The sequence below is a fragment of the Cetorhinus maximus genome, chromosome 3 (genome assembly GCF_964194155.1).
Source record: "Cetorhinus maximus chromosome 3, sCetMax3.hap1.1, whole genome shotgun sequence".
NCBI classification, from domain to species: Eukaryota; Metazoa; Chordata; class Chondrichthyes; order Lamniformes; family Cetorhinidae; genus Cetorhinus; species Cetorhinus maximus.
Window position 1 is genome coordinate 98,744,868 of NC_135881.1, and position 20,948 is coordinate 98,765,815.

Genomic DNA, 20,948 nt, shown 5'->3' on the forward strand with positions numbered 1-20,948 from the left:
CACCTCTCCTGTGGCCAGAGAGGTATTGAAAATTATTGCCAGTGCCCCTGCTATCCCTCCCTTGCCTCATTCAACAGCCTGGGATACATTTCATCCGGGCCTAGAGATTTATCTGCTTTTAAGCCTGCCAGACCACTTTGAACCACCTCCCTTTCTATGCTAATTTATTTAATTATATCACAGTCCTGCCTGATTTTCATACCCACGTCGTCCCTCTCACTTGTGAACACCGACACAAAGTATTGATTTAGAACCCTACCTCAGTCTTCCGGATCCACACACAGATTACCGTTATGGCCCTTAATGGATCCTACTCTTTCCCTAGTTATCCTCTTACTCTTAATGTACTTGTAAAATAGCTTTGGGTTTTCTTTTATTTTACCTGCCAATGTTTTTCATGCCCCCTTTTTGCTCTCATAATTTCCTTTTTAAGTTCTCCCTTACACATTCTATACTCCTCTAGGGCTTCCACTGTTTTGAGCCCTTGGTATCTGCCATAAGCCTCCCTTTTCCTCTTTATCCAATCCTGTATATCCCTTGACATCCAGGGTTCCCTGGATTTGTTGGTCCCACCCCCTGTCTTTACTGGAATATGTTGGCCCTGTACTCTCCCTATTTCTTTCTTGAATGAGTCCCACTGCTCTGATGCAGATTTACCTAAAAGTAGCTGCTCCCACTCCACTCTGGCCAAATCATATCTGATCTTATTAAAATCGGCCTTCCTCCAATTTAGAACTCTGATTTCTGGCCCATCCTTGTCCTTTTCCATAACAACCCTGAATCTAACGGAGTTATGATCACTATCTGCAAAACGCTCCCCCACTGATACCTCTACCACTTGCCCGGCTTCATTTCCTAAAATTAAGTCCAGGACCGCCCCCTCTCTTGTAGGGCCTTCTATATACTGGCTTAAAAAGCTCTCCTGGATGCATTTTAAGAATTCTGCTCCCTCTAAATCTATCACACTATGACTAACCCAGTTAATATTGGGGAAGTTGAAATCCCCACTATCACTACCCTATTATTTGTACACTTCTCTGAAATTTGCCTACATATCTGCTTTTCTATTTTTCTCAATGATTGTTTGAGGGACTATATTACACTCCCAGAAATTTGATTGCTCCTCTTTTGTTTTTTACTTCTACCCATTTGGCTTCATTTGAGGAGCCTTCTAAGATGTCATCCCTCCTTACTGCTATAATTGATTCCTTGATCAATATTGCAATACTTCCTCCTCTTTTACCTCCTTCCATGTCTGGCCTGAAGACCCTATATCCTGGAATATTGAGCTGCCAATCCTGCCCCTCTCTCAACCATGTCTCAGTGACAGCAATGACATCATACCTCCATGTGTTAATTTGTGCCCTTAACTCATCTGCCTTATTCGTCAGACCCCTTGTATGAAAAAAAATACCATCCAACCTTGCCAAACTCGTGCCTTAACTGGCCGATAATTTCTGTGCCTTCCAGACTCACTTGCCCTGTCTTCTAATTTTGGCAGTGCATCTCCCCCAGCTGAACATCCTCTCAGGATCCTATCCCTCTGCCAAGTTAGTTTAAACCCTCCCCAACAGCACTAGCAAACCTCTCTGCAAGGATGTTGCTCTCATTCTGGTTCAGGTGCAACCGTCCGCCTTGTACAGGTCCCAAAGCCCCCAGAAACGGCCCCAGTGTCTGAGAAATCTAAAGCCCTCCCTCCTGCACCATCTCACCAGCCACCCCTGGAGATACATTTTTCCCCTAAGCCGCTTGTCATAGCAGAAAGATTTAGGTTTCATAAAAGAAACCAAGAAGAGTGGGAAACAATTGCGCAGTATGTTGCAGTACTTAAAAAGCTCACTGAACATTGTGAATTCTGGTAAGTACTGAATGATACCGCCAGTGACAGGTTGGTCTGTGGCCTTCGTAGTGAAGCAATCCAGAAATGCCTCCTGACAGAGGCTTACCTCACTTTGCAGAAAGCCATAGAGATTTCAATCTCCATGGAGCTGGCTGCAAAAGAAGCACATCAGCTGAGTGCATCAACTCGAGTGAGTAAACTGACAGCTGAGTGTGCACACAAGATAGCAAGCAGCTGAGAATGTTACCGTTGTGGAAAGCCTGGTCACCATTCATCTAAATCTTTTTGCAGGAACCTTGAATGCCGTCACTGTGGCAAGGAGGGGCACATTGAGCATGCCTGTAAAAATAAAAAAGTAGCAGCGAATCAGAAAGGCAAACCAGAGAAAAAGGAATCTACCACCTGACGTAACAAGAAGAAAGGTCTGCATGTCATACAGTAGGAACGGATGGGCCAGAGTGACACCGAGTCTGAAGAATAAGTGCCCCTCCACATCTTGTCAGTGGCAGGTGGTTCACAAGGCTACTGTGTAACACCGCTGCTGGACTGCCAGCCAATATGTATTGAACTGGATATAGGGGCAGCAGTTTCTCTGGTCCCAGATGCTGTGTTATAAGGAGAAGTTTAAACATTTTCCCTTGAAACCTGCAGAAATCATTCTGAAAACATATACAGGGGAATCTATATCTGTGATGGGAAAAACGGAAGTTAAAGTGGAAATAAACGGACAGACTGCTAAGCTACCACGGTTTGTGGTGAAAAGCAACTACCCAGCTTTATTCGGATGATCATAGATTGAGGAGATCTTGTTAAACTAGGCAAGAGTACACAGCATTGCAAAAGAAGAAATTGGTCTGACAGCGGTTATAAAAAAAATCATGGGGCAAAATTGTCCCCCGTTGGGGGGAGAAGTGCAGGAGCTGGCTTTGGCAGGTGGCCCTCCGATCAGCGCCTCCGATCGGCGCCTCCGATCAGGGGAGCTCCACCATTTTTCATGGGCGGGCCATGTAGACACTGCTCAGAAAGACATCTTCTACTTTGCACACATGGAGAACACACCCATCACTTCAGTCTAAATCAAGAAGGCCACTTGAGTGGACCCAACATTGTCCAAAGTCATGGGCCTTGTGATGCATGGCAACTCTTCCCTGAATTTCCAAGTCTCACCTGACCTTCATCCTAAGGTTTCCAGGAGGATCGAGTTATCAGTCACTTCAGGGTGTTTGCTTTGGGGCAAGCAAGTTATTATTCCACCAACATTGAGGGAACCGGTGTCAGACCAACTGCATTCTGGACACTGTGAACAGTTCACGTGAAAGAGATTACAAGAAGCTACTTTTGGTGGCCTGGCCTGGACCAAGACATTGAAGCCAAGGCATGATCTTTTTCTTCACGTCAGAGTGTGAGAAACATACCTCAATTGGAAGCCTTCCATCCATGGGATTGGCTAGGAAACCAATTGCAGCGCATCCATGTCGATTTCACTGGTCCATTTGAAGGAACAAAGTTCATGGTGGTTGTGAATGATCATTCCAAATGGCCAGAAGTTTCAATAATGTCCTCTACTGCAGCTGAGAGTACAATTCAAAGGCTAAGAGAAATGTTCCGTTGTTATGGGTTACCAGAACAACTTGTGACCGACATTGGACCCCAGTTTGTCTCGCAGGGGTTTGGGAATTTTTTGAGAAGTAACGGAATCGATCACATCACCTCAGCACCATACCACCCATCCACCAATGGATTAGCAGAGAGATTTGTTCAAATCATGACACACGCTTTATGCTCAGCACAAGGACATTGCTCGGTTCAAAAGTGTCTGGACACATATCTGCTGACACACCGAAACATGCCATATGCTACGACTAAAGCATCTCCAGCATTCCTACTAATGGGATGGCAACTGCGCACTTGCTTTGATCTGCTGAGACCAACAAAAACTCAACAAGCTGTGCAAGATTAACAGCATGGCCAGTGGAGAGAAGAGCACAAAGATGAAAACCAAGAATTTTCAGTTCTGGACAAGAAATTCTAACTGGTAATTATGCCGCCAGAGCTAAATGGGTTCCTGCTACGGTGATTGCTCAGACAGAACCTGTTTCGTACAGTCCGAACTGTGAATGATCCTTATTGGAAATGACAGTTTAACAAAACATTTCTGGACTGGGAAAGAGTAGACTGCCTCTATTTTCGCTGAACACATCTCAAGTCTCTGACTTTATAAGTTCAGACACTCAGGTCTTCTCTCCTGGTGTGGCTTATGGCAGACTTCTGGTTCTTTCACAGGGTAGTGTTCGTCAGAGACTGATGGCAATTTAGGGCTTGTAGTGGAATCTGAAGTTGTGTCGAATACAGGTGAAGGTGAGACGACTTCGATTTCAGTCGAGCTAGACTGAGCAGTTGAGACTGGAGTCGGCATTCCTTGACTTAGGGATGGCTCTTCCATAAGAGATGTATCCTTAGATGGTGCTTGACTTGGCAACAGTTGGTCAATATGTCTCCACCATGTGTGATCATTCGCAGTTTGGACTGTATGAAACAGGTTCTGTCTGAGCAATCACCGTAGCAGGAACCCATTTAGCTCTGGTGGCATAATTACCAGCTAGAACTTCTTGTCCAGATCAGATAATGCTTGGCTTTGGTCTTTGTACTCTTTTCTCCACTTGGTGCTTGTTTGAAAGTTCTGATGATTTGGCATTCTGCCAAATATCTTTGATGGTCTGCTTAGGGAGCCATCTGACAGGATCCACCATCTCCTTTTCCCATAGGGCCTCGGTACATTACATGCAGATCACAGCTTGATGGATTTATGATCAAAGGTGCTTCCCTGCATAAATTTTTTCATGTGTGTTCAGTGGTATGCCATAATCTAACTGTTTGGAGCATCTACGGTAACATGGTCAGACCCATCCTTTGCAACACCAGGGACAGACAGAACTTCAGCATGTCGTGACATCTGATGTTTGCGTACAGAGCATCCACACAGTCTGATGCAGCTGCGCAGAAAGGTGGCCATCAGAATGAGGGTAATGTTGGGTATGATTTTCCTTTTTTTATCTACAGGTTTGTACATCATGTCTCTGTGGACCTCCAGCTAAAATGGCAGATGGCTCGGGTGATCACCACAATGCAGGAGTGAAGAATGGACCAGATTTGTGCCATGCACAGCAACACCAAGAGCGCCTCACACCTAATGACTAGGTTCTTACCTGTAATGGAGAGGTGGCATCACTCCACATGCCTTGTTTTTGTTTTACCCTAGTTACTTACTCCTTCCAGTTTTTAACGCTTGCCCTGCCCCTCCAAACCATATCACCAGCACCTTCAGGTAGTCTGACCTGTGGTGAAGGGGACAAAGGATCAATCAGCCCAAAAACACATGTCCACACTCTTGCCACAGTTTACCTTGGCTCCCTAGGTCCATCTGAAGTGGTTGCCAATGCATATTAATCTGTGCACCAACAGCAGATCCAAGCAGTGATGTCGTACATGAGCAGGAAGGCTTTGACATGAGTGCCTCCACTGCCTGCGATTGTCACCCCTCTTATGCATACATTCTTCCTTTTAGACTCAGTAAAATGTACGATACAGCACACAAACATGGCAGGGGAGAGAGCGCAGCCCTGCCTGACTCCAGATTTGATTGGAAAGCTTTCAGATACCCATTGATTGGAACTGGGCCATTAATGTTCACATGGAGCAAATGAATCCAATTGCAAATTCCCTCCCTGTACTAATTATAGTTTGGATAAATGTAGGACTGTAGCTTTAAGAATAATCATGTGTTGTAAGATCAGATGATCTGTGTAAACCAATGAGCTAGCAGCGTGGGGAACCTCTAGGGGAGAGTTCTTCTTTAGTTATAGAGTTTGATGAGCACATATAGTTGCTCATGCTGTCTTATAATTAAAGTTAACTGTGTCCAATAAGAAAAGTTGCCTGGAAAATCAACTCTATAACACTCACCAAGCCACATGTTGTAGAGCACGTCCGTCATGTCGATGTGTGATATTCTGCTAAAGGCCTTCTCCTGATCCAGTCTTCAGGCAGGTATCCACCCCCTCTCCCACACATCGGCAGTCATATTGCTGAGTAGCATGAAGCTCTCAGAGATCTTCCTGCCGGGTACAGCGCAGGTTTGGTCAGGGTTGATCACCAATTCCAGAGCAGACTTGACCCGATTGGCAAAGAACTTGGACAGAATTTTGTAGTCTACATTCAGCAGTGAGATGAATGCTGAGATGCTGATTGTTGACAGATTATTCAACCACAGGGGAGAGCAACATCACAACAAACCCAATCTACTCTTGATTGAAAGTCCATGTGCATTGTCTATCTGCAGTCACTGGCCATGGCCAGAAGGGGGAACTGGGCTGATTTTCTGTTTCCCAGTCCCCGGTACTAAGGCCGTAATAACACACTTATGTTGCACTGACAAAAGTCAGCAACCACCTGTCTGAATTATACATTCTGGAAGTACTTTCTCTAGTCAACAATGGTTGAATTCCCACTGTTTTATGTTCCTAGGCACCATGATACTTGTTTATTGTTATGCAATTTTACTGAAGTTACATGCAGCAATTTGTATTTTTCTAGATAGACAGGGAGTCTGCAAACTGATACCAATCAAAACACCCTGTAAGGCCAAATTCACTCGCTTTTATTACAACACAATCACTAAGAAGTGTGACCATTTCATATATGGTGGTTGTGGGGGTAATCGAAACAACTTTTACATTGTGGCTGAATGCATGGCATTTTGCCGAGGAGCTAACTGTAAGTTTATGTGGAAATATTTTTTATCCTGTTAAGTAATGTGCAGCTTTGTCAATGGGGCAAGTTCATTTGGGAAAAAGAAAACATGACAACAAGAACGAGAGTTTCTGCTTATCGAAACAGGTTTACATGGAGTTTGAATAGATGAAAAACTGAACTGTGCAACTGGCACTTACAAGCTACCAGTTAGAAAAAACAAGTATAAACTTGTATTTATACGTGTGATAAGTGGATTTCCGTTAGTATTTAGGCCTCAATTTTTATACTGCTTTAAGATTTCTTTAGTCAAGAATGACTCCAAATTTTGAAAAATCCTCTTTCTTTCATAGGGACTTATTCCCAATGGGAAACCTCATTACACTTCTACCTCTATTGGTGCTGCCTGGATAGTATGGTTGCTCAAAGTGCTTTTACAAGACCATTGATCAGTAAAGGTTGCCCTTTTTTTTAGCAGAACTTTAATTTTTTGAACTTGAATTTCCCTGAAGACATTGGCTGGAATTTTGCTGCTTTTCCAGCCAGCGGGATAAGACCATAAGATCATAAGACGTAGGAGCAGGAGTAGGCCATTTGACCCATCGAGTCTGCTCTGCCATTTAATGAGATCATGGCTGATCTTATAATCCTCAATTCCACTTTCCTGCCTTTTCCCCATAACCCTTGATTCCCTTACTGATTAAAAATCTGTCTATCTCAGCCTTGAATATACTTAAAGACCCAGCGTCCACACCCCTCTGTAGTAAATTATTCCACAGATTCACTACCCTCTGAGAGAAGAAATTCCTCCTCATCTCTGTCTTAAATGGGCGACCCCTTACTCTGAGATTATGCCCTCTGGTCCTAGACTCTCCCACAAAGGGAAACAACCTCTCAGCATCTACCCTGTCAAGCCCTCTAAGAATCTTATATGTGTCAATAAGGTCACCTCTCATTCTTCTAAACGTCAATGAGTACAGGCCCAACCAACTCATCCTCTCCTCAGAAGAAAATCCCTCCATACCCAGGATCAACCTAGTGAACCTTCTCTGGACTGCCTCCAATGGCAGAATATCTTTCCTTAGTTAAGGGGACCAAGTGTTCTAGGTGTGGTCTAACTAGTGCCTTGTATAGTTTGGCAAGGCTTCCCTATTTTTATATTCCATTCCCTTTGAAATAAAGGGCAACATTCCTTTTGCGTTACCTATTAACTGCTGAACTTGTGTCCTAGATTTTTGTGATTCATGCACAAACACACCCAAATCCCTCTGTGCTTCAGCTTTCTGCAGTCTTTCTCCATTTAAATAATATTCAGTTCCTCTATTCTTCCTGCCAAAGTGCATAACCTCACATTTTCCCACATTATATTCCAACTGCCAAGTTTTTGCCCACTCACTTAAGCTGTCTATATCCCCCTGTGGACTCCTTGTGTCATCCTCAACAGTTGCCTTCCCACCTATTGTTGTGTCATCCACAAACTTGGCAAAAGTACATTCACTTCCCTCATCCGAGTCATTAGTATATATTGTAAATAATTGTTGCCCCAGCACTGATCCCTGTGGCACTCCATTAGTTACAGGCTGCCATCCTGAAAATGCCCTCCTTATCCCAGCTCTCTGTCTTCTATTAATTAGTCAATCCTCTATCCATGCTAACATACAACCCCCCCAACACCATGGGCTCTTATCTTATTAAGTAGCCTTACGTGCGGTACCTTATCGAGCAACTTTTTGGAAATCCAAATATATTACATCTACTGGTTCCCCTTTATCTATCCTGCTTGTTACCTCCTCAAAGAATTCTAATAAATTTGTTAGGCATGATTTCCCCTTCATGAAGCCATGATGACTCTGCTTGATTATATTGTGTATTTCAAATTCTCTGCTATTGCATCCTTTATAACAGACTTCAATATTTTCCCAATGACAGATGTTAAGCTAACTGGGATCTTCCTATCCTAACGAATTCAATGTACTTTTGCATGGCTCGCCATATTAACATGGCCCCAGAAAATTCCACCCATTGTTACTTTTTGCTTTTTGAGGTAGGGTTCCAGATGCCAACCGGTATCTTATCCAAATGTAAACTTAGACATGAATTCCAGCAGGCTCTATAGTACTAAGATGCTTCACAATCAGCCTGATCTTGTCCTTATTCATGTTCTCAAACAAGTACTTTGCAACTGTAGCCACTGGATAACAATCAGGAGTAGGAGCTCTGATATGTTTACTTTCTGATGCTTGAGGCCTGATACTGAAGCAAATTTTAATGCTCTGATTTCTATCTCAGCCAAGCTTAGTGAATTCAGCACTTCCCAAAGATTGAATTTGGAGTTTTTCTAGTTCATATGGTTTGGTTTCACACAGGTCTGTGGATTTGCTAACAGATCTGCCAAATAGTCCAGGTCAGCTCTTTAATAAAGTTCTGTGTGGAAGATAATTAATTTATTTGGCTTTAATTAAAGAGGAAAATGAAGATAACACAGACCTTCATTAACCTCATTGAGAGGGGAAGTGAGCTTGGATCATTCTCTGTTATAAAGAGGTATGAACTGTAAGTAGAAATTGGACAGTTCAAAAATGGCATGTCAATTAGAGAAACTTATGAAGATTTAGGAATTGCAAACGCTAACCCATCCACTTCCAGGTTTAATGGAGCCAGGACAGGAGGCAGCCAAACTGCTCCCAGGAGATGCAGTGACCTTTTAGATTTCATAATGAGGCTTAGAGCCTCAGATGTAACTTCCTTTATAGGTTTACCCCTGTCCAGCCAGGTTTCCCAGATCAAGGCTGAGGGAACTTGATGGCTGAAGGAAGGTAGGGGAATTTCGGGAGATAGGTAAGCACGGCCTGTGGGGCAAACAGAGCAGGAGCGCTTCTGCCCGGCAACCGACCCAAGCTGGTCTACTTCCCTGGGATCAGACACCTACTCCCCCAGTAAAGACAGCACACCCGTCATTGATCAGGAATTAGTGTGGTTCAACTACACTACACCCCATTCCTTCCTCCCAATATCAGCTGCCACTTCCCAGCCTGTGGCTACACCTACTCTGGTGTGCACCCTGCCCGACTGGTACCCATATCAGTCAATCACATTGATTTCTGGGTGGGAGCCCTGTCAAAAAAAATGTTTTGTATTCTGACTTTTCCGTCCAGAACACTGCCCCTCACCACACTTTTGAAAACCTGCCCTTCTCCATATCAGGGCCTTGTAGTCAAGACTGTAGCTTTGATCTTAACATGAAGCCTGGGCTATTTTAACTTACAGGTTTCATTTAAATATGCCAAGCCTAGCTTCTACCTCAAACTGGTATCAATGATGTTAGGCTGACAGGTGTATATTGGGTGAGGGCAACCATGGCCTGATGCCCGCAATAGGGTCCCTGACAGTCAAGGCAGTAATGGTGAGGGAATAGGTGAGTGCAGTTGGAGGAGTGAAGGGCCGGGACTCTACAGCCCAGCTTTTCATCTCAGGCTTGGGAGAAGTGAGTTGGGCCCATTTCTGATTTCTGAAACCTGAGCCCACCTCCGAATCCCATTCCTGTCATATTTTTGTTTATGAGAGACATGAGCAGGAAGGGGCCAGGTGTTGTGAGCTGCAATGCAGTGCAGGAGGGAGGAGCATAGGTGTGGAGGTAGGCTGGTTAGAAGGCCAAACGCAGTTCTCCAGGATAGTACCCCAGCTCCCATCGTTTCTATTCTCCCTAAACATCACACCTCAAACCTCCACTCACCCTCTATGCCCTCTCATATCCGCAGCACCCCACCATGCCCCTATGTATGTTTCATAGCTACTATGGGCAGACTGCAGGAGCCATGGCTTTAAAATGCAAATTAAGTATTAACAGACATGTCAGTCAAATTGTAAACATAGCACCCTGTTGAGATATAAAGTTCTGGATCATTTGCAACTCAGCCAAACATTCACAATAGGTTCAGCTTTCAGATCAAGCCCTATAAAATGTAAACAATGGCTCCATTGAAACTGAAAACCAGATGGCCTTTTTCTTTTCTAAGCTACAGATGGCACCTTTGCCATTTCAAAGCAAATTGCCAGTCAGTCAATGGAGCAGAGCAGGCGGTTAGATTTTCTTTTAACTTTTTTCATCACAACAATTATTTTCAAAGGTAAAGGTGTCTGAATATTTTAAATCACAACCCCAAACTTTACTGGAGAATTTTTTAGCACAATTTAATGAAGTCCTGAATGCATTATGGCACATTTCCCATGGGAAAAACACTCTAATGCATCTCAATGCTGTTCAATGTAATGGTCAATTTACATTTTCAGGACAGAGCCCTATCATGAATCACTGCAGTGAAAATACATCTACATAACAATACAGCATCTATTAGTGACATTTTAAGTTGTCAAAACATTTAACACTTATCTGTCAGAATGATCGCAACTCCTCAGCAGATTCCACACGTCACAAATCTACAATGAGGCGAGCTTTTATTGGACTTCCAAAAGCTGCAACATCACATGGAAATGGTGGAATGGTGGGGACAGTGTTGGATGGTGGTGGGGGTGGAGGAAATTCAAATTTCCTATAGGGCTCACAATGACCTTAGAACAGGTATGTGTGAGGTCATGTCCCAAGGCCTACCCAACTATGAAAAGACCACACAAAAATAGTGCGGGGTCGGGAAGGCACCGCAAGGTTGAAGTTATTGGAAAAAAGTGTTTGTCATTCCCAACTGCATTCCTGCCTCCATCACCAGAACAAATTCCAGCCCTAGGTTTCCATGTGACACCTTTACACACCTTTTCCAAAACAAATATTTTAAACATAAATTTTACTTACCTTCTCTACACATGTCTGGTCCTGTTGCTGCTTTGCAGATGATGCCCCTGGTGAGGGCAGCACTCAGTGCGAAATGCAGCTGTCAGCAGTTGAAAAGTAGCTGGGATCTGAATGACATCATCCAAGCAAGATTTTAGAATTTTAATGCGGTCTGTGTTGTCCTGTTGCAATGGCATAATATTTCTGCTAAGATGACACACAGAGTGAGCCAGAGAGGGTCAGCTGGCTGCAAACACTTTAACCCTCCCAATGCCCCATTTTCACCCGGGTCAGGGAATTGAAATTGGGATTGTATTTCTCTAAATACCTGATGAGTTAAGTGTGAATCAATGTTCACTACATTCTTATTTGTTTCCGATGTGATTTTACAATCCAGGTTTAAATAAAGGGTTCAGATCGGGAACACATTCACAGTGGCTTAGTGTCTGGATGTGTCTTTGATGAACTTTTACATCATTAATTCTAGTTCCTTGCCCCATCACTTCTGGTGTTTTGAGGATCAGTGGCTTTAATTGCTCTATTTTTGGTGGATGTGCCTTCACCTGCCTGGGCCCTGAGCTCTGTAATTCTCTTTATAAACTTCTCCTCCCTACCTCTACTTCTTCCTGTGTGACACCCATAAAACCTACCTGTTTGACCTAGAAAGCAGCAGCAGGCTGTGATGTTAAGGGAGCGGGCACTTCAAAATGGAAGCACCGTCTTTCCCACTTATTTAAATGTAAAACAAAAAAAGGCTTTTGCAGCTGAGTCACCACTGTGGGGCAAGGGGGTTGGGGGAGCTGCTTGGAAACTACTCTATAGGGTCACCTGTGGCTGCTGCTCAATGCAGGCAGGCAGAGGGGGGCCTCTAGGCCAGCCGCGTCGTGCCCACCTCCATATGCTGCCAGGAGGCTGCCTCCAGTCTGCCTTTCACAGGTGTGAGAATCTGGAGGCTGAATGTAAAATCCCAGTCGGTCTCCTTGAATTGAGCTTAAGTGGCACTTAATGAGTAGCTATCGCTACTTTCCAGCAAGTAGACCTGCCATCCCATCACCCCCATCCGCCTCCACAAAAATGGCGTGGGTGCGGGATGGAGCTGGGGAAGTGGCTTGCAGTCTGCCTGGGCTATTTTTAAGTCCCTCCTCCCTCTGATCCCAGTCCCAGTAGAGGCTAAAAATCCTGCCTAAAACTTTACTTTGTATTTAGTGGCTGTTATTGAAATAGTAATAACTTAGGGCATCTCACCTTGCCACAATGAGTACAAAGCAATATTGTGCAATTATTTTAATATATTCCTTTATTTTAAGTAATTTTAAACAGAATAACACTTTCCAATGCAGAGAGTTAAATAGTTTTTTTTTAAATTTGTACATGGGATGTGGGTGTCACTGGCTAGACCAGCATTTATTGCCCATCCCTAATTGCCCTCACTCAGAAGGCATTTTTAAGAGTCAACCACATTGGTGTGGGTCTGGAGTCACAAGTAGGCCAGACCAGGTAAGAAAGGGGCATTAGTGAATCAATTGGATTTTTATAACAATCAGCAATGGCTTTATGGTCATCATCAGACATTTAATTCCAGATTTTTTTTATTGAATTCTAATTTCACCTTCTGCCATGGTGGGATCTGAACCCAGGTTCCGGAGCATTACCCTGGGTCTCTGGAATACTAGTCCAGTGACAATACCACTATGCCACCATCTCCCCCATTTCTTTAGAGTTGTGCTCAATTGTGATTGTCATTGTGCATTCTCTTGCACATCCTGTCCTTCTCGAAGTTCTCAGTGATGCTGGATGACGTGGGTTCTGTCACAGGCAGTCCCATGATGCTGGCAGCCATCTCCTCCAGAAGGTGTAGGAGATGCCGATGGACATGTCTGCTCTGCTCCCTTCTATTGTATTCCACCTTGTTTCGCTAGAGAGAGGGAAGAATGTTAGTGGTTGTGTAGCATATTGTAACTGAATAGCTACAGGTATGTGGAGGCAATGAGTGATGGGTGTTATGTTAGTAGCATTGTTGTGTGTGTAGGGAGAGGGGTTTTGAGTCTCTGAAGGTTATATGTGAGTCCTGAGTGCTAGGGAGTGCTGCTGGGTGAGTGATGAGGGTGTGGTGCATTGATCGGTGTGAGAGTAAGAGGTGTTATGGGGGGTGGGGGATGTCATGTGAAGATGCATTTACTGACCTTAGCCACCTGTGTGAGGTCATTAGAGATCTTATGCACTGATGCCAGGGCTTCTCATCCAGACTCTGGGAATTGAGCTACCTGACTATTTGCACCCATTACTTTCTGAGAGTGGTCCTTGAGGTGCAGCTTCCGATTAAGATGGACAAATTGTCTTTAAGAAGAGCAGTTTGGGTGCACCTTGTTTATGTGCTACTTACACCCAAAAGAAACTGCACAGGTAATTTACAAATGGCGATTCCACATGCCAGAGGAAACTGAGACACCGGCTTCAATAAGTGAGCCTGAATTCAGATAATCACAAGTTTAATAACCCATCTGAACTGTGGTCCAATCTCTCCTCTGTTTCTCTGCTCAGATTCCCAAGCCCTGGCAAACCTGTATTGGACACATTAAATTTAAAACTTGGTCAAATTTAAATTAAAAATGGCTTATTAACACCACCAAAAGATATTAACTGCTGCAATAGACACCTGACCAACTGCCCTAATTAAAGCTCCAACTTCCAACTGGGTTACTCACAAGCTCCTTCCTTAAACACAGAGGTCAGAGCTGGGCTATGATCATGATCTTCAAATTCAGTTATTTTAACAAGGCACAGAGCCCCAAATGACCCATCCTTGGAGGTTAAAATTCACCCCAGTGTATTTAAACTCTGTAATTCTTGTAGAGGTCCTGGTTGCAGGTCCAGGAGCTGACCTCCCATTGCTCAAAGGAAAAACAGAGCAGTTGCTCAAGCACTCCAAACTAGTGTTGAGTCTTGTTGTCACACAATAAATGGATTAGTTGTAGCCATCTTTTGTGTCAGATTTGAAATACCTCACTGACACTAAACGCATGGCTGAAGCCATGACTTCCACTTTCTACTCATTAGCCAGATGTAGGTGAAGGTAGAAAATGGGTTAAGAACTGATATTCCACTTCATGTCAAGAATAAAAGCAATGAGGTAGTTTCTCTGTTGAGTGGACCCTATATCAAATCTGAGAATGGTTACTATTTTATGGTGATCTCAACATAAATACATGAATTAACAACACATTTGAAAAGACAGAAACTCAACAGACTATTACCTACGAGAATCAGCACCCTGGAGGATAACTGTTTAGTTACAGCATGTGTTCACTGTAATTTTGATGCCACTGTTGTATTTCCTGTGAGACCTTCTCAGTATCCTTTCCCAGGTATTAGTGACTGATGGCTTGGGGATCGATCACAGCATAGCTTAATTTGGATAAAAACAAAAAACTGTGGTTGCTGGAAATCCAAAACAAAAATAAAAATAAAAATATCTGGAAAAACTCAGCAGGTCTGGCAGCATCTGCTGAGAGGAACACAGTTAACATTTCGAGTCCGTATGACTCTTCAACGGAACTAAGTTAAAATAGAAGAGAGGTGAAATATAAGCTGGTTTAAGGGGACAAGTAGAGCTGGATAGAGGGCCAGTGATAGGTGGAGATAGCCAAAAGATGTCACAGACAAAAAGACAAAGAGGTGTTGAAGGTGGTGATATTATCTAAGGAATGTGCTAATTAAGGGTAGAAAGCAGGACAAGCAAGGTACAGATAGCCCTAGTGGGGGTGGGGAGAAGGAATCGAAATAGGCTAAAAGGTAGAGATAAAACAATGGATGGAAATACATTTAAAAATATTGGAAATAGGTGGGAAAAGAAAAGAAAAATCTATATAAATTATTGGAAAAAAAAGGGGGGGATCGGAAAGGGGGTGGGGATGGAGGAGAGAGTTCATGATCTAAAATTGTTGAACTCAATATTATACACAAGTAGCGTTATGAATGCTGGAGACACGTAAGGAGGTAAGGCTTGTCTGGAGGTCCAAGGCTGGATGATGCAGCAAAGGCTTGACCTTAGTGCCATCGCTGTGTGAGCTTATTGTTTTGGTGCAGGTGGAGGGTGCAGGTTTTAGAGCCTTTGGAGCAAATGAGGAAAGTGGGCAGCATCTTGTCTGCCAAGCATTGTGTTTGTAGGCAGGATGACATAAACTGACCTAAGAGTGTTAGTGATTGCAGTGTTCCTCCAATTTTCAGAAGTGTGCCCACAATGCCCAGGAGAAAGGCCGAACTGGAGGTGGCGTGCCTGACCTGATAATACTGACACTGTTTGAGGAGGGGCTTCTCGTGCTCTCTGCATTAGAAACCTCCAGGCCAATTGGCGGGATTGGACGAAGGTGTGGGTCTGATGTGATTGCAAATGGCTGAAACTGGGAGAAAGAGGGTTTGGGCAAATGGGAGGTGGATTGATGTTTGGCAGGATTGAATGAAAAGTATAAATATTGGCATGACGTTGAAACCCAGGGAAGCTTCTGAGTCAAAAGCTTTCCATGTTGCTGCAAGTGTGTATAGTGTTTACATCATGTCCTATCTCATGGTGCACACACTTGTAATGTTACTAAACATTGTGACCTTGCACAGCAGTGGAAAGGCTTTTGAAGGTGACTAATGTCTTTTCTTCTGTCTCTCTGGCACAGGTGAAGCCTCTTCCCCTGACCAGAAAGTCATTACCGGCCCATCATTCCCTTCTGAGGATGAAGAAAAATCATCGGAGGAAGCACCATCACATCCTCTCTCTGGCCCAAACATCAGTGCAGATACGGGCACTGTGGCAGAGATTAGCGTATCTGGACAAGGGCAAGCACATTCTAGTGAGGGTTCTTCACATTCGCACGTGCAGAAGCTGGGAAATGTGGTGAAGCAAGCCTCGGGCAAATGGAGGGCTGTCCGAGATGCTCCAGAGACTGAATCCGAATTGGATTGATGAGCCTCTGAAGTCATCCGTGAGGTGTCAGATGTTGGATATCCAGCACGAGCTCTGGGGAGCTCGTGGCGGATATTTGGCGGATATACCAGAGGGGTTGTGTGCTCTTTTCCTGACTGTGGAGGTGTCCATCCAGGCCATGTGCACTGTGATCGCCCACGCTTAGGAGCACCAAACTTCCACAATGGACAGACTGGCAACTGTCCTGGAGGGGCAAACCAAGTGTATTGCAGACACAAACCTGGGTATGTGCTCCAACCTGCACACCATCGCTCAGAGCCAGGGAGACAGGTGGACTGGGAGCCGGGACACCACGCCGGATCCTGGGACCTCACGGGAAAGCAGGGAGGACCAAATGGTCCGAGTGGCAGAGGATGAGCAGCAGCTGCCACCAACTGGAAACATCTCTCATGGCACTTCTGAAGGGGACAGCATCTTCTCCGTCCACCCGTCATTGACACAGTCCTCGTCCAGTGCCGTGGCGACAGAAGCTTCTCCTTCCATTCAGCATGAATCTTCTAAAGTGATGGGCTGCACAAGACCAGCTGCCCACCAAAGTCATCCAGGGCAAAGGGGAGGTAGACCAGCAGCCTCTCTCTAGTTGGCTGCAAGCGAAGGGGGGAGCATTGTGCCGGAGCACTTGGAAACGCATCAGGAAAACTCCACAGTAGTCACCAAGTGGATCACATCGTGCATTTCTTATCGTTGTTAATATAACGTCTCATTATTATGTCAATAAACCCTGACCTCAATATCCCTATCACACAATGGTTATTTTTATATGTTAAGCTATTGAACTTATTTAGTGAGATAGACGTTAGTTTTAATAGTTTGAGGCGGGCAAAATGCATTGAGTGTCGATAATTGGACAGGGTAAGTGCATTGACAGAGCAGTGACATGAGTCTTACTTTCCACATGGAATGAGGTTTGGACACATGATGTGCACGCATCTCTATTGAAACCTCTGCCTAATTAAGGAATTCCTGGTGTCATGGCCATTCTTGTGATCATGTCCAGGGCCTTCCACTTCAACATCGCCACGTTCCCTCATCTCATCCTTGCCCTCACCCTCAGATGAATGGCCCCTATCTGCAGTCCCATCTTCCTCATGGGCCTCCCCTCTCTTAATAGTGAGGTTATAGGGGGCACAGCACTCCGTGACCATGAAGGATGCACACATGATGGAACGTACTGCAATGCCCCTCCTGATCTGTCAAGGCACCGCACCTTATTTTCAATAGCCTGACGGTCTGCTTGATGATGGCCCTGGTGCTACCATGGCTCTCATGGTAGCTCCTCTCCACATCTGTTCTGGGTGCCCTCACTGGAGCCATGAGCCATCTCTTCAAAGGGTAACCCTTGTCACCCAGGAGCCATCCGTCCAGGACAACAGGATCCCTGAATAGGCCTGGCACCCATGAGTACACTGAATGAAGGAGTCATGGCTGCTGTCCAGGTACCTGGTGCATTACTGCATTATCCATCGAAGATGATCACGGACCAGCTGGATGTTCAACAAGTGGAAGCCATCTATGTTTATAATGGTGCAGGGCTGTCCAGCAAGAGCCTTTATGGCGACGTGTGTGCAGTAAACGCCTCACTGTACCTTGGGGAAACCTGCAATCACCGCAAACCCCCAGCTCTTTCCAGTAGACTCTGGCCGTCCATTGTGATTGAGATGTAATTTTCTGCATTTCTGAGCACAGCATGAAATGAAGACCTTGATACAGTGTTGTGCAGCAGGCTGCATTATGCAGTGTTGTGCAGCAGACTGCGTTATGCAGTGTTGTGCAGCAGGCTGCGTTATGCAGAGGTGTGCAGCAGGCTGTGTTATACAGCGGTGTGCAGCAGGCTGCGTTATGCAGTGTTGTGCAGCAGGCTGCGTTATGCAGTGGTGTGCAGCAGGCTGCGTTATGCAGTGGTGTGCAGCAGGCTGCGTTATGCAGAGGTGTGCAGCAGGCTGCGTTATGCAGTGGTGTGCAGCAGGCTGTGTTATGCAGTGTTGTGCAGCAGGCTGCGTTATGCAGAGGTGTGCAGCAGGCTGCGTCATGCAGCGGTGTGCAGCAGGCTGCGTTATGCAGTGGTGTGCAGCAGACTGTGTTATGCAGAGGTGTGCAGCAGGCTGTGTTATGCAGCGGTGTGCAGCAGGCTGCGTTATGCAGCGGTGTGCAGCAGGCTGCGTTATGCAGTGGTGTGCAGCAGGCTGCGTTATGCAGAGGTGTGCAGCTGGCTGCATTATGCAGTGGTGTGCAGCAGGCTGCGTTATGCAGTGGTATGCAGCAGGCTGCGTTATGCAGAGGTGCGCAGCAGGCTGCATTACACAGCGGTGTGCAACAGGCTGCGTCAGGCAGCGGTGTGCAGCAGGCTGCATTACGCAGCAGTGTGCAGCAGGCTGCGTTAGGCAGCGGTGTGCAGCAGGCTGCGTCAGGCAGCGGTGTGCAGCAGGCTGCGTTATGCAGTGGTGTGCAGCTGGCTGCGTCAGGCAGCGGTGTGCAGCAGGCTGCATTACGCAGCGGTGTGCAGCAGGCTGCGTTATGCAGCGGTGTGCAGCAGACTGTGTTATGCAGTGGTGTGCAGCAGGCTGCGTTATGCAGCAGGCTGCGTTATGCAGCGGTGTGCAGCAGGCTGTGTTATGCAGTGGTGTGCAGCAGGCTGTGTTATGCAGTTGTGTGCAGCAGGCTGCGTTATGCAGCGGTGTGCAGCAGGCTGTGTTATGCAGTGGTGTGCAGCAGGCTGCGTTATAGAGCGGTGTGCAGCAGGCTGCGTTATAAAATGGTGTGCAGCAGGCTGCGTTATGCAGTGGTGTGCAGCAGGCTGTGTTATGCCACTGAGGTCTCCACACGTTGCCTGAAAGGATCCTGTCACAAAGGAGTTGAGTGTAAGAGTGACCTTGAAGCTACAGGCATTGGGTAACCCCCAATGCAATGGGATGAGATCTATCTCACCAGCACATCATAAAGGAATGTGACTGTGGCTCTTGAGAGCCTGAGCCTCCTCTTGCATTGTCTTTTGGACATCTGCAGATAGCTCAGGCTCTGCCTATATATTTGAGGGGCTGCATAAGTCCTTCTGCACCTCCGTGGGGTTTCATGACAGCTTTGTCACCCACTGGGTCTGATGCAGCACTGCCACCCTCAGGCACCACCTGTGAATCCTGGACCTTCCGATGTGCCCTTCTCCTTTTAGTCTCCTCATCCTCCTCTCCTCCTCACCAGAGGTTGTGTCTCTCACAGAGACCCAGGTTTGGCCTAGTGTGAAGCTAAGCTGGTGGTCACGGTCTCTATGCAGGAGGATTCTAAATATAATCTATATTCTATAAAGCTTCTAAACAGGGTAAGTTTTAAAATGAAACTCTGCTTCTTGAATGAAGCCCTTCCAGCTGTTACAGAACTCTGAGCTGCTAAGCTGAAACTCAGGGCTCATCTGAAACCTTTAAACCTGTCCGAACAAGCTGTCTAAGAAAACAATGGGAAACCCACCTTGTGTGAAACACATTCTGCAAGTGTTTCATTGCTCACACTGCGTTTTATTCCAGTTAATTGGCTGGTTAGTGATTTTAACTACCCCATTTAATGACACTTGACTGATGCAGGCTGGATCCTGAATTTTAGCCCCAGCTGTCTGCCGTATTATCCGGAACTGACGCGATGACATCAGCAAAGTAACTCAAGGTCATCGCAGCCAATAATATGCCGGCATGGGCATATAACACTCCCATTTCCGAGCGTATTATTCATCCCATTGTCCCAGGATGGGTGATATAACGGCTTTACAGAGCACTGCAATTTATTTCTTTTCCTTGACATTTTGTTTGCTTTTTGGCAGGTGACAGGAAAACAGGGAAAATCAAGGAAGTTCCTGCTGTACCAGAGTGTATGCTAATTAAAATACAATCAAAGAAAGTGGTTTTTAAATAAAACAAAGATCAAAAATTAAATGTTTATTATTCTTAGCAAGAAGACCCAGGTCTAGAGTTCCTACATATTTTTAACCTTAATTAAAAATCTAGGCTGAAATGAACTTTTTCTCCATATATTTTAAACATGACAAGAGGCGGTAGAATCGACATCGAGGCCTCCCAAAGTATTCTTAGCGTAGAGATCTTTTCAAATTATGCTTCTGTTACATTTATATGGGTGTCACTAATTTCACTTGAGAAAATGTAAAAAGGACAGTCAAGTTAAAGAAAGCTCTTGAATTATATGGTTTTTGGAAGGATTTAATTGACCAACTGAATATCTCTCATTCCGTTCTTTTTTTGTCTATTATTCCATTGGAACCTGTTTAAGTGTAAAACTTGGATTTATTTAAAATGGAGGAGTTCAAGATGTGGGACAGAAATTTCCCCCCTGGCGTTGGAGTTGTGTGGGGGCGAGCGGCGCGAGCACAAACCCGATCGGTGCCACACCGCCATTATACGTGGGCGGGTCAATTAAGGCCCGTCCCGTGTGACGCGCGCCCGGGAGCGCTGAGCGCCACCTGTGCGGACAGGGAGGGGAGGGATTCCCTGAGTCTGAGTCTGTGCTCTTTCGCACATGCACGCGAAAGAGCGCAGAAATCCCCTTGAGGCACGGAGCTGCCTCTGGGAGATTAAGTTCAGAATGTAAGATTTCATTAA